Source organism: Anabrus simplex, chromosome 1, assembly GCF_040414725.1.
Source record: "Anabrus simplex isolate iqAnaSimp1 chromosome 1, ASM4041472v1, whole genome shotgun sequence".
Taxonomy (NCBI): Eukaryota; Metazoa; Arthropoda; class Insecta; order Orthoptera; family Tettigoniidae; genus Anabrus; species Anabrus simplex.
The window spans coordinates 1114896804-1114909290 of NC_090265.1; the positions used below are offsets into that span (position 1 = coordinate 1114896804).

Sequence of the window (12487 nt, forward strand, 5' to 3'; positions counted from 1 at the left end):
TTAGAAGATCCTTTACTATTAAAGAAACAAGTATTTGTTGCCGGAAAATTCACTTGGGGGGGGGGGAGAGTGAATTGAAGTGAAAAAAGTGAATTATTTTTATGGGGATACTTATATATCAAAACGGAAAGTAATAGACTTGAACATTGGTGTTTGGAAACTCCTTTAAACATAAGGAAACACGCCTTTTAATTATTTTACGGGTGGGGTGTAAAAGGAGGTGAGACCATTTTAATGTTCATAATCTATATATATAAAATAACTTGTCCTGACTGTCTGGCTGACTGATTCATCATCGCCGAGCCAAAACTACTGGACATAAAGAAATGAAATTTGCGGGATATATTCATATTAAGATGTGGGTGCTCCCTAAGAGAGGATTTTTGGATATTCCTTGGCTAAGGGGGTGAAAAGGGGGATGAAATTTTAAAATGAGTGTATCTATATCTCAAAACTTTAAAAGTTTACAGATGTAAAAATTGGTATTTAGAATCTTCTTTAAAAATAAGGAAAGACGTATTTTTTTGTTTTCAGAAAATCCCAATAGGAGGGGTGAAAAAGGGTGAAAATGGGGAAAAATGGCTTGAATGTCTTTAATCAGGATACCGGTACTTATATCCCAGAAACTGAAGATATTACAGACCTGAAAATTGGTACTTTTGATCTCTTTTAAAAATAAAGAAACACGTATTTTTTTTGTTTTTGGAAAATCCAATTAATGGGAGGGTGAAAAGGGGGTGAATTTTAAAAATGAATGAATCTATATCTCCAAACTTTTAAAGTTTGCAGATGTAAAAATTGGTATTTAGAATCTTCATTAAAAATAAAGAAACACTTATTTTTTTGTTTTCGGTAAATCGCAATAGGAGGAGTGAAAAGGGGTGAAAAAGGGGTTGAATGCCTTTAATGAGGCTACCTATATCTCAGAAACTGAAGATATTACAGACCTGAAAATTGGTGTTTGGGATCTCCTTTAAAAATAAAGAAACACGTATTTTTTTAGTTTTTGGAAAATCCTATTAATGGCGGTTAAGCAGGAGTGACAAATTGGGGTGAATTTTTTTTAAAGACTATATCTACAGAATATCATGTAAACGTAAAATATTACAGACGTAAAAAGTGGGTGTTTGGAATCTCCTGTAATGTAAAGAAACATAGGTGATTTGTTTTTGGAAACTCCACTTAAGGGGAACTCAAAAGGGGTGACATTTTAAAATGATAATTTTTACAGTATATCTAAACAACTTAACACGTTACAGAAGTGAAAAATGGTATCTTTTTATCTCTATTAAACATAAAGAAACGTGTATTTTTAGTTTTCTGAAATACCAATTGTGTGGAAGGGGGGGGGGTTAAAGTGACTGAAAATGGTGTTGAATTCTTTTAATTAGGCTACTGACATCTCAAAAATGAAGATGTTATGGACGTGAAATTTGATATTTGCAATCTGCTTTAAAAGTAAAGAAACACGTATTCTCGGAAAGTCCAATGAAGGGGGGAGGGGGTGAAAGAATTGAAAAATTAATTGACTTAATTGTATGAGAATACATACATCTAATAAAAACTAAAGTTGTTACAGACGTGAAAATTCGTATTTGGATCTCCTCTAAAAACAAAGAAAAACGCGTTTTGGGGGGGAAACCATCTTGGAGGGCGGGAGTGTAAAGGAGTTGAATTCCTTTCATGGGGACACATAAATCAAAAACTGAAGAAGTTAGAGTCGTGATAATTGGTATTTAGAAGATCCTTTACGATTAAAGAAACAAGTATTTTTTGCGGGAAAATTCACTTAGGAGGGGGGGGGGGAGTCGTGTGAAATGAAGTGAAAAAAGTATATTATTTCTATGGGGATACTTATATCTTAAAACTGATGGTAATAGACGTGAACATTGGTGTTTGGAATCTCCTTTAAACATAAAGAAACAAGCCTTCTTTTAATTTTTTTGGAGGGGGCGGGGGTGTCGGTAAATGAACTTAACGGCGGTGGGGTGTAGAAGGAGGTGAGACCAATTGATTTTACTGTTCTTTATGTAGTTATCAGGATCCTCCGTTGCTCAGGCGGTAGCGCGCCGGCCTCTCACAGCTGGGTTCCGTGGTTCAAATCCCGGTCACTCCACGTGACATTCGTGCTGGACAAAACGGCGGTGGGACAGGTTTTTCTCCGGATACTCCGGTTTTCCCTGTCATCAGCCATTCCAGCAACACATAATAATAATAATAATAATAATAATAATAATAATAATGTTCCGGACCGTCGTCAAATGTGCGGACCGCGCTGGAAACGGCTCCTGGTCGGGTAATGACTAAGAACGCAGGCCGGCCGCGGGTTCAGTGCCGCCAAGGCACCCAATATGACACCACGGCGGGTCTCCTGAAGGATTTTATCCATATTAAAAGTGATTATAGGAAAAGATGGCAAAGATTTACGGACCCAACTGACCGGGAGAAATACCTGAGCCTAGCCCGGGAAGTACGAAATCGATTGCTGGAAAGGAAGATTGAAAAATGGGAGGAAACGTGCCGTAATCTAATATAAAACGAGTCAGATCGTGAATTTTGGTGGATTATATATCTAAAACAATAAGCATTCAATTATAAATTTCAGTATAATACCGTAGCGAAGCACGGGTATCTTGCTAGTTTACTTATAAGGAGCCTCCGTTGCTCATGCGGCAGCACGCCGGCCTCTCACAGCTGGGTTCCGTGGTTCAAATCGCGGTCACTCAATGCGACATTCGTGCTGGACAAAACGGAGGCGGGACAGGTTTTTCTCCGGATACTCCGGTTTTCCCTGTCATCATTCATTCCAGCAACACTGTCCAATATCATTTCATTTCATCTGTCATTCATTAATCATTGCCCCAGAGGAGTGCGACAGGCTTCGTCAGCCGGCACAATTCCTATTGTCTCCGTTAGATGGGGGCTTTATTAATTCCATTCCTGACCCTGTCGAATGACTGGAAACAGGCTGTAGATTTTCGATGTACTTATTCTGATCACAAACCGATCATTTTTAATCTTTCCTGGGTTCGTTTTCAAGAGTCATCTTGTCCTTCGGAGAACGTTCTTAGATTACAGTAGATTCTCCCGCCATATAAATACAATTTTAAACACATTTGAAATAAAAGATAGGAATGAGATTGACCGTCCAATTGTTCACCTCTATAATAAGGTCAATAATGCACGGAAGTATGTCATTCGTATCGCCAGAAATCCCGCACACTTGCCTACGCGCGACAATGGTGCTGGTCGCAGGTCACATTGTCAAGAATGACAGTGGCAGCAGATGTAATTTACCGCCAAGTAGCGGTCTTGCATCTTGCTGTGGGGTCCAGAACATTTATAATAATAATAATAATAATAATAATAATAATAATAATAATAATAATAATAATAATAATAATAATAATAATAATAATAATAATAATAATGTTCTGGACCGTCGTCAAATGTGCGGACCGCGCTAGAAACGGGTCATGGACAGGTAATGACTAAGAATGCAGACCGGCCACGGGTTCAGTACCGCCAAGGCACCCAAGACGACACCACGCCGGATCTCCTGAATGATTTGATCGATATTAAAAATGCTTATAGGAAATGATGGCAAAGATTTAGGGACCCAACTGACTGGGTGGAATACCTGAACCTAGCCCGGGAAGTACGAAATCGATTGCTGGAAAGAAAGATTGGAAAATGGGAGGAATCTTGACATAATCTATTAGAAAACGAGTCAGATCGCGAATTTTGGCGGATTCTCTCAGAAAACGAGACAGATCGCGAATTTCGGAGGATTATATATAACACAATAAGCATTCAATTATAAATTTCAGTATAATACCGTAGCGAAGCACGGGTATCTTGCTAGTACTATCATATTCAGTTTACATACTAATTTGATCAAGGATTTATGAAGGATGTCTCAAGGAAAAAATTATATCAGTTATTAAAAAGTATTTTCTGCACTCAAAACGTAACGCATTATCATAGCCTTAAAATATAACCAAGTTCATGTTCAGTCACGATCATTGTTGCTAAGTTTGAATCAAGGAAAGTGCGAGAGTGTTTCGTTAATTACGGTACTGCAACCTTTGTCTACGACGCTGCTTCAAAGGGTACCGCATATATCGCAATATTAGCAATATACGAAAGTGTATTTCATAAAATCTAGAAAATATACACAACATACAGTTTTCAAAAAGCTCATTCATATGTCTTGCCCAGAGTTTCATAAGTTTACTTCTTCCTTTACAGCTCCTATTCAAAGGTGGGATGTGCTGCACAACTGCTGATGTAATGAACTTCGGTCTTTAAATCTTCTTCCGGAATAGAAGCCCTTGAAGGAACGTGTTTGGTTTTGGCTACATCAGTCAGCATTCTAGATCATTTGAAATTCAACAATTTACTATTCATGACAATCACTCCTTTGAACTTTCTTTATCCAATAACTAGCTGATGTACCCGTGCTTCGCTACGGAATTCTACATTGTTTACAGAATTCTGGATTAGGTAGTGCACACGTTGTTAGCAAGACTGTATTAAAGTGCATAGCTCTTAACGCTGACCTAGAAACGCGACGGGGAAGTCACCACTCGTCTTTTATCATATGAAGACTGGATTAGGGAATTTTCATTGTAATGGTAGGTCTACTTGCCTACCATCAGTCACAATCAGGTTGGGGAATTTTCATTAAAATATCATACACTCACTCTCCAATTGTCTTTTTACATCCTCAGAAAGACTGCCTTAGTGATTTTCCCAACTGAAATGAACATACGTCATTAGGATGACGTCAGTAGGAATGGCGCGATTAAAAGCAATGCTTTCATATGAAATACTCGATCAAATGAAAAACCACACATTTTCTCACTTTTAACGAACAGTACTACGCTGCCGATCTAACAGTCCAAAGTTCCAGACTGGAATGATCAAGCCGCAGACAGCCGTGATCCTTCAACACACTGCGTCTTTTTTCGGCGTGGTGGGTGGTCGAATAGTGGAGACTCCCAGGGCAAAAACTATGCCCTTTTACTAATCTTTTTCCTAGGAGTATCCGATGAGTTGGAAAATCTATCTGACTTGAAGGCAATTTTTCCTCCAAACCAAAGGAGAAACCCCCTCTTCACTGCTAATTTGGAATAAAATGAATGTAGAATTTAATAAAAGTGAAGAGGAAGAAGCTTTCCTTAAGAAACTGCTTTTCTCAGGGGTGATTTTTGAGTTATTTACTGAAACGTGGTGCTATTAATTTGGAAAAGGCCGGAATTGTAATTCTAGAACAGGTGATACTACTACTACCACTACTGCTACTGCAACTAATTGAGTCTCTGCCTTAAGTGCTGCCTTAACTGCTCATTCAAAACAGCGCGTCAGAATGGGGATCGAATAGCTGGGGTCCTGTGAGGAACCAGTGTGTTACGTACCAGCAGTATCAGAAAATCTACGAACCAGAGGAATGGCACGATAAAGAAGGTTTTTTTTAATTTTATTTTTTACTCTCCGGCTATTTCCCACCAATATTCAGCCAGGCTGTTATACTCGGTACTCAGCAGTAATCCCATCTATCGGAATTGAGGCGCAGCATAATAGACAAAGACCATCTCAACAAACAATGGTCAATGTAATGTTATTTTTGATCAATGTTACGCGCTTTCGATATTGTAGGACTTCACATTTAGTTTCCTTCCGACCCTGAAATACCACTCTTATCACAGTCGGTACTATTAAACTGAATAAAACATAAATGATCGAAAATTGTATTCTCTATAACTTTTGTTATGTAGTAATTTTCGATAGGACCAGTAACATAGGTATTTAAAAATTAAATTTTTGGCACCTTCCCCTAAACTACAATTTCATCCAGGGTGAATAAAATTGTTTATAGCTTAGACTGTAGATCCTTGTTCCCCGAATCTATGCCGATTTTCATTAAATTCTATTAACCCATTTTTTCGTGGCTAGGCGTTGATACGGACTTAGCAACAAAAAAACAAATTCATGAATATCTGTGTTATCATAGCCGGTACAGTAAAAATGTATGACATAAATGATCGGAAATTTAATTCTATATAACTTTAGTTATGTAGTATTTATCGATAGGACCACTAAGAATATAAATATTTGATAATTAAATTGTAGGTCTTCCCCTAAACGACCATTCTCGTGATGCGTGTACATACAGACAGACAGACGGAAATTATGGGGAAAAAAAGTGCATTTCCTTGTTACTGTGGACATGACCGATACAGAAATATCATTCTTTTCAAATTCCGAGCAATGTGCAGACAAAAATTTTATTTTTATATATAGATTCACAATGGCGAAAATTTAATCTGTGTGCAAGGTTTTTTTTTCTAATGGCTTTACGTCACACCGACACAGATAGGTCTTATGGCGACGATGGGATAGGAAAGGCCTGGGAGTTGGAAGGAAGCGGCCGTGGCCTTAATTAAGGTACAGCCTCAGCATTTGCCTGGTGTGAAAATGGGAAACCACAGAAAACCATCTTCAGGGCTGCCGACAGTGGGATTCGAACCTACTATCTCCCGGATGCGAGCTCACAGCAAGGTTCTTGGTCTGCCTCTGTTTAATTTCGGACCATCATTCATTTCAGAACGAGCGTCTCTCTCTCTCTCTCTCTCTCTCTCTCTCTCTCTCTCTCTCTCTCTCTCTCGCACACACACATACATGCACACACACATACGACTTATAACTTGCAATTTGAAACGCACTGGTCGTAAACAGTCACTAACCAGCAATAATTTTACTTTGAATCACTCCTTCAGCTTGAGAAGAATCTGGTAAGCGTACCGGTACATACATCCACCTAGGAATATTATTCAAATACCCCAACCATTTCATTTACCTGTCAGATTCAGACTGGTAGAGGGTGATGTTACGTAAAACTACAAGCTTACTTTTTAATTTATACCCTCCAATGAAAACATAAACGCCGTGTGTAATACAATTCAGAAATTTATAATCGTAAAATATTGCTGTCCATATTTTGAGATCCTTTCCTGTGAAACAAGTAGCATATATGACTTACATGGACCTATGGAGTGATAGTTATGACCATTTTGCGTGCGCCAGGTGCGCATTCATGGGACCAAATATCTACAATACTTCGAATTAAAGGAAAAATGTAAAAAAAATCAGACTACATTTTACAATGTTTTTTTATTTAATTCCAACTTATTAGCAATACATATACAAATACATTTCATTTTCTAATAAATTCAAAATAAACTATGAAGCTGAAGCACATATTTTATTATTAATATTGTTGTAACCAATAAATTAAAATAATAATAAACGCAATCACTGGATAAAGTAGCACATTATTCATTTGTTTATATAATACAATGCCGTCTCATGTAATATACTGTACTATGTTATATGATGAAGTTTTGAGTTTTGCTAACATCTGGGAGCAGTGTAATATTATCCCTAAGACTACCTCTTACCTTACGGGTGAATGAAAGAAGCATACCTCTCTCAGCGGTCCTAGTGAGCGTAACTCTAAATACCAATTTAAATAATTTCATTTTACTGCATGTATTTCCATTATCAGATAGCTCTTAGATTTCACTAGGAACATCTGGATCTTTTCTACGAACATTTTTTTTAACTTTCAGTTTACCTTGTGACCTTACGAGAACACGCTGGTACACTTTTATTAACAATTGTTCTACTTTTCATTAAAGGGATAATGCCATCCAGAAGTAATTATTTATTCGTAAATATCACTTCTTATAAAGCTATTGTAATTAAAAGTTCAACTTACCAGAATGTTAAGTCAGACTCATCTGAAGATGTAATTATTTAACATTTTAAAAATAATAAAATGTTTACTGCTTATCTAATTAGTAAATTCCATTAAAATTATTATTTAACTTCTAAAGATGTTCTTAAACTTAGTTTTCTAAGTCATAAGAATTCCTCATACTAATACCAGTTAACTTTGAAAATGTTCACATTATTTGTTTCAAGAAAAATGTTAGTTGTTTTGATTACACACTGTATCGTAAGAGGTAGTCTTCCTGCACCAAAACCATGACTGTTGTCTATCAAAACTACAAAATTAGAGAGCAGTTATCATAAAATATCTGTTAGAGCGTATGTCAAACTATGTGACATTAGTAATTCTAAGTACTCTTTCAGGTTTATATAATTTAATATATATAAAATAAAGAGCATTTGATGCTGTGGTACACGGATTTAAAAATGGAATGTGTGATCTCATTGCCTTTTCTCTTCAATGAAACAACTGAGACACTGTGGCAATACATGTAGTCATACATCTGTTTTAAATTTTAAGTGATTTTTATAAAATAAAATCATCTGCTATATACATATAAACTATTAATCCATCTACATATAATAATCAATAAAATCTATTCGCTTTTTCGAAATATAACACACAATGCGTTAAATATTCCGTTTTTGTTGGTTTTTAATATCCAGTCGAGTTTTTTCTATATATTTTGCGAGTTTTACCTCTGTGTATGGGTTTCTCATTGTCAGACTAGAATTCCTACACTTGTGATGCTTATAGCACTAGACTTCTGAACCAATATTCTCTATACGATACTGTATAATAACAAAGTATTGTTACAATTATTTGAATGATATGGACATTAAACATACATTCTGAATGGATAAGCATTTATCATGAAGAAAACCATCTTCAAATATGATTTATTTTACTATACAGAAAGGAAAATACTTCTAGATATGATTATTTTGAATACTAATTGATTCCCGGTTCACAATATGTTCACATTTTGTTTTTTAATTACTTTCAATTCAAATTTCATATTATGGTTCAAAATATCAACAGACTATAGGTCTATCCCAAATTATAAATATAAGATTGCTTACCCAAACAGAATGCACATTTGAAACAATGTCTTAATAAGCCACAGATATAACTTTACAGTGGACTTAACCAGAATTCTACCATGATGAATTCACATATTTATCCAATCTTGCCTGGTTCCTTTGTTTTAAACATAACCTGTATGTAATCCATCTGTTGCTGGAAACAAGCCATGGTAAAAATAAGAATATCAGGATTACAGAGTCCATACATGTTTTTCAGAACATGTACAGTTACAATGTAGTCCTTTATGGAAGTTGAACTTCCTGTAACACTCAAAATGATGAAGTTTAACAGCCTGTTGGACTATGAGGAATTGTAGTTAAGTCTTCCTTAAATGCCCTAAATTACTTTATTCTTAAATGTAACAGTCTAGAAAGTCAATGCCCTTTTCATAGAGTTTCGTATCTTCCATCACTTCCTTCAATAGCTCGGTTCATGATTCTGGGTTCTCTGCGATCAATGTAAAAATCTTATAAAATGGGTAATGTAATGCAGTTCTCAATATTTTATCAAGAATCACGCCACCAATTAATGAATTGTCTGTACAGTATTAAAATCTAACTTATTGACACAGAAATAAACCAAACTGTTAAACAACTAACATCACTAAACTAACGATGTGGTGTCATAAGCTTCTATTACAGTGGAAAAGTTATATGATACTCAAGCTTTCTACATTACAAAATTATTCTCACTAAGTGATGAATATAAATAACAATACGACAGATTGATGTAAAACGTCATGGTCAATAACTGGTTCTATACAGTCTTCAAAGTTTCTTCATTACTCGATACTCGACCAGATCTTTGTAATTAATGTCCATTTCATCTATGTATTTACAAATAAACAAATATGAATCATCTGATAAATAATAACATACCTTTCTGTCACATTTCTAAAAGTAATTATACAAATATAGTCATCTTATACTCTAAAACAATAGAATTAAAGAAGAGAGGAACAAATATTGCTGCAAAAGTTTACTGTAAGTCTTAAAAGTAACCTCTATGAAAATCGCTGGGTTGTGCCTTACTAATCCCAGAATCACAATATTAAAAACAACATCAGTGCCTTATATTTTCTCTCTTGAATATAAAACATGATCTGAACGATTGCAATCCTGTCTTAGAGCTGAATCACCATAAAAATAACACTCACTATTTATAACAATAATGCCTACCTTGAACAATGAAAAACTACTGGCATATCATGGACACAACCCAACACAGCCTATAGAAGGAGTAAAAACATGAAACTGTATATATGAAATTGTTTTGTTAGTACTCAGATTCTACTGGAGGTTAATCTTTCAATTCACTAAATTAACTTTGCTCCCTCTTGAAAGGAGGTACTTTTTCTGTCGTAACTTGTTGAGTCCAACCAGACACACGAAACTATCTTCAAGTAACGTATGGCCTGTGGAAATATTCACTGTTAATGTTGTAAGGAATCGGTAAACACTGGAATAGTAACACGGGAACACCACTTTCCCTGAATCCAGGCAATTGGAATGTTGATGCACAAAAAATAGACACTCGCAAACCATTGGCTCACATAAGAACAGCACTATTTCAAGAACGTATTGTCTATTGTAAAATCCATTGAGTCTGTTATGTGTTTTGTTGAAATAGCTCAATATTTGCTGTAGGGAATAAGTCTGAATCTTGTAGGGTAACACTGACGGAGCACCGATTATTAGTTCTGCCAACTACTTCAGTTACAGAGAAGTAAAACTCGTAATCTGGTTTGTGGTCACAGAATCCAGATGACTTCACAGATATATTTGACGTCCATTATGAAGCATCCGGATATGAGAGGATATGTGCATTAGGTTGGACACAACAGTTCTGGCGAGGTTCACGTGCTGATGAAGGCTATGGTGCTGGAGTCGTGTTGGTGATGCCACAGCCCCGTCCGGAAACCTGCTGGTCCGGAGGTGGCCACCGGAGACGGCATTGCAGGTGTAGAGGGACCTGGAAATTTTGCCAAAAATTACATCACTTCATTCATAATTGCTGATAAATCTACAAGCTGCTCAACCTTCCTTTATTGTCAGACATCAGACAAAAATATGCTTATATTTACTCCGTAGGGAATACTATATTAAATGATTCTCAGGCTTATAAATAATCTGTTTTACTTGATAATTATTTCTCGAGTATACTGTATCTTAATTTATCTGTCATTCACAAATTTCTTGTCTTTTCTCAAAGAAATTTCACTATAATTTCGTCCATTACGTATTAATTTAAAGTTGATATTATTTAATTAATCTGGTACAATTGAAAAATATATAGAATTACATACAGTATTTCCTTTCTCCTTATTTCACTTTGCAGACTCATCACCTCAGGATTCGGTAAAGTACAACGAGAAATTTCTTACTGAAACATCAGCGAAATGCCATTAAAAGTAAGAGACTGGGCGAGTTGGCCGTGAGGTTAGGGGCGCATGGCTGTGAGCTTACGTCTGGGAGATAGTGGGTTCAAATTCCACTGTCGGGAGCCCTGAAGATGGTTTTCCGCGGTTTCCCATTTTCACACCAGGCAAATGCTGGGGCTGTGCCTTAATTAAGGCCATAAAACCTATCTGTGTCGGTGCGACGTAAAGCCACTAGCAAAAAACCGTAAGAGAGAAACAAGTGGCAATTAAGGACTGAAGAGTATTACTAAGAAGCCAGCAATGCAATTAGTAAAGTTCGGATGTTAAGGAAAAGTCATATTTCTTTCCCGAGTTCATTTTACCTGAAATCTGAAAAATAACTGACCCCGTTTAAAGCTGTTTTATGTTGCATACAAATGCATATTTCGGCCATTTTCATTGCTTCAGTCGAATTTTCCTCATTTTAATTATACGTAGACCTATAAGGTCATATTTGGTTACATTTTGAGCGTTTTTGTTTAAATTGAGGCTTAGTTTTTAACAAGGTACATGTTACCTGCGTCGACTATAAATCCGAGATTTCAAAATACACTAGCAGGTATATTTTCTTTCTTTTTCCGAAAGATATAGGTAGCAGGTTTGAAAGACATGATTCCGGGAAAGAGATGCTGTACGAACGTACGCCGACAGATACCAAAAAGCATGCTAATACTCCATTTCTTGGTTCCTTTTTAGGAAATCACTGAGAACTCCGCGTCAGGGCTGTGATACTGAATGAATGTATAAAGTTTTAACGTACCTACTGTAGCTGTGTCTGTTTCCATGATTAAATGTATCTGCTGTATTGTCCTAATCACTTTTTGGCATGTTTAATGTTAGTAATACTCTAATACTTGCTGCCTAACCCTAACATTTTAAAGTCATATTTTACTATTTTGGGTCATTATTAGCTAGTTTTAGGGCATATTTTATACTTTAGGTCATAAACTTCCGAGCCCTAGTAATTAGTAAGGTACGTGCTGACTATCATGCAGTTTTTGAACTTATACTATTATCGTTATGCCTTTGCTGGTGGGACCTAGTGTTTACAGTGCGCTATGTCTTCTGGTATGGGCTAGAGCAATTTTGTTACTTTCATTGATCTGTCTCAGCTTTATCCTTGGCTTTGACAAAATGAAAGTGACTGAGGTATGAGTGATGCTAGTAATGCCATTCCTTCTGCA

General features: G+C 36.1%; 1 protein-coding gene across 1 annotated transcript in view; it reads right to left on the reverse strand.

Annotated features, from left to right (window-relative positions):
* Nucleotides 1–7157: 7157 nt before the first annotated feature.
* The window catches only part of drm (drumstick), a 195008-nt gene continuing 189678 nt past the window's right edge, over nt 7158–12487 (reverse strand). The window contains exon 5 of the mRNA XM_067150594.2: nt 7158–10855. The gene's annotated coding sequence lies outside the window, so the exon portion shown is untranslated. The remainder of the gene's footprint in view (nt 10856–12487) is intronic.